Here is a 2,784-nt window from a genome sequence, read left to right on the forward strand (position 1 = left end):
TGCCCATCCTCTTGGGGACTGTAAAGATTGTCCAGGATCCCAGCAGAGAAGCTGTAGTTTGGAGGGTTGAGAGGCGACAGTGGAACCACAGAAGTGGATGAATTTGGCCAAAGGAGGTTATGACTGAGAAAGAAAGGAGTCATTTTCAAAAGGCAGTTAGCAAGCTTGGAGAAAAGAGAATGGGAAAGCTGAAATATCAAAGAATTCAGAAATATTTTATAAGAATGTAAAGTTCACGAAGACAGGGATATTTTTTCTGTGTTGTTCATGGTTGTATCTATTCCTAGTGCCCAGAACAGCACCTGGCATGAAACAGACACTCAGTCAACATTTGCCAAACGAATAAATAAATGAAGAATAGATGATCAGTGTGTTAAATGCAGCGGAGAGTTTGAAAAAACTCAGGGCTAAAATGAAGTCACACAAATGTCATGGCAAATGCTAGATTATGGGAGATTGGGAAATGCAAGCTGAATCTGTTTTTTGCAAAGCTGGTTCCTCTCAGCAAAACGCTGTTGTTGGGTTCCTCATCTCCCAAATTCCCAGCAAAATGATCAAATGAAGTATATGAAGAGAGAGAATCCAAGTCAGCACTGTCCACATGACAGAAATATCAAGAAATTTTTATTGGATCCTGTGTGGATGGATGGTTCTGCATTGGAGCCCCATGGGCACTCTTGTTCTGAAAGCATCACATATTTGGAATGCAAATGGAAAAAGGCCCAGCAGATTCTCTTCAAGGGAGAAAGGCAATGAGGTAGGCCGTGAGGCCATTAGTCACACATTCTTTGGCCTCCCTCCTATTCTGCGTGCCTTATGAAAGCCTAAAGTCACTATTCAAGCTCCAACCAGAGACCACACACTCATTGCCTTCTGTAGGTCATCTCTCCCAGTCCTATTAAAAGCTGTAACCCCTGTTTCTTTGGCCTTATTCACCTCAGTCCACAAAGGGAGGAGGAGGGGAGGGGAGGGACTGAGATCAGCAGTTGAGTACTGTCTAAGCTATGGGTTTGAGCGGAAAGGTGGGGCCTGGGATTCGAATGGCAGCGGATGCTTCTCAGGAGACGGCCAATGGATGCCCCCTTACTGGGTTAGGAAAACTGAGCAAGATTAAGGGGAAAGAACATATGTGACCCAGGTGGCTATGGGAAAGAGGTAAAGGAAATCAGATGGTTAAAAATGGGGCTCACTTTTTAGTAGCATCAAAGGGAAATCAGGGGAGTGGAGACGGTGTGCAGAGACCTGGAAGGAAGTGTGGTGCAGAAAGGACTGAACACAGTAAAAATAAACTGCCACTGTGGTCTGAATCAACTCCTTTACAAACTGACTGAGAATTCTCCTTCTCTTCCCTCCCAAGGTCTCTTCCTCACCATAGAGAGGCAAAATAAGAGACTAGGAAGAAGGGTCAGAGCACAGTCCATCTCTAAAAGCCACCTATGAGCTTGAGTTTCTTTGGTCCACTGATTTCTATTAAGGCACATGATGATTATGACCAGAGGAGAATGATTTTATGGCTCACTAATGAGTACATTAACATACTTCCTCCCACACCATTGTGGGGGAGTACATTTTCTTTCTCTTTGGAGGGGATCCATCTTCAATGTTTGTTCTTGGGAACTGTTTCTTGTGACAAAACCCAATAGGTAGAGATCCACCAGAAACAAATCAATATTTCAACAAAGTTAGATTTATTTTATTTTCTCTCGTCTTCTCCCTCGTGAGAGATTGTATTAAACCAACTGATACCAAAGATGCATTTGTGATGAATGAGGATCATTTACAAGCATACTGTTACTTGATGCTTCACAGGTGACAAAAGGAAGAATTGCCATCCTGAAAGAAGATGGGCTAGAATTTGAATAACCCTAATGGGATGCAGACTGTAAAGGTCAGGTTTCTTCCCAAGTTCCCTTCCCTTTAGCTCTTTCAGTGAAGGGCCAAGAAGTATCAGCATATAATGAATATGCCTTGCAAGTAAATACCTTTCTAATAATGTAGAACTTTGAAAGAAAATGCAGTAAAGCTAACTGATAAGAATGGTATTTGTTAATCTCTTAAAACTTTAAAAAATGCAATTTAACCTGATGCAAGCACAGGATTAGGATGAAGTCAGAGAGTAAAAATATGATGGTACACTGTAACATTTCTCAAGACTGCCTGTCCATTAAACTCTGTGATTGGCAGACAAGAAGCTGCAGATAGTTAATGTATACAACCTGATGTGCTTGGGAACTGGTAGAGGTCTTTATCTTCATTTTATTGTTTTTTTTAATTATCTCTAGTACAAGATCTGAAATTGAAATTGGTCAGGGGTAAGATTTCTAGCTAGTAGATGGATAGAAGAATAGCTGATTGTCCGGGCTTTTGTTCTGGCTCTGTCTAGCAACACTGTGATAGTCAATGTTTGCTTAGTGAACGATTAGTATTTATTGCCTTTCAGTTCAACAACAGCCTATGTTCTAAATATAAAAATCACCATGGTGAGTTATTCCCGCCCACCACTCGTCCCCTCTGTGCCGTGGCTCTGAGGGATACATTCTAGGAAGTGAATGTTCCAGGGCTTGGCTGCAAGCCCAGCAGAGGCAGCACTTGTCTCTGTGATGCTTTTGTCACCTGCTATGCCTCCAGCCACTGTAATCAGGCGTCCGTTCCACCACGCCAACCGAGTGCTTCTCGCTGAGGTCACAAAGAACTCCGTGTCGCTAAATCCAGTGGACGCTCTTCAGTTTCTACCTCAGTCTCTCAGCAGCAGACGACACTGCTGACCAATCCCTCCGTGAAGTA

This window comes from Leptonychotes weddellii, chromosome 8 (assembly GCF_054177405.1).
Source record: "Leptonychotes weddellii isolate Sample4059 chromosome 8, ASM5417740v2, whole genome shotgun sequence".
In the NCBI taxonomy this organism is placed as follows: Eukaryota; Metazoa; Chordata; class Mammalia; order Carnivora; family Phocidae; genus Leptonychotes; species Leptonychotes weddellii.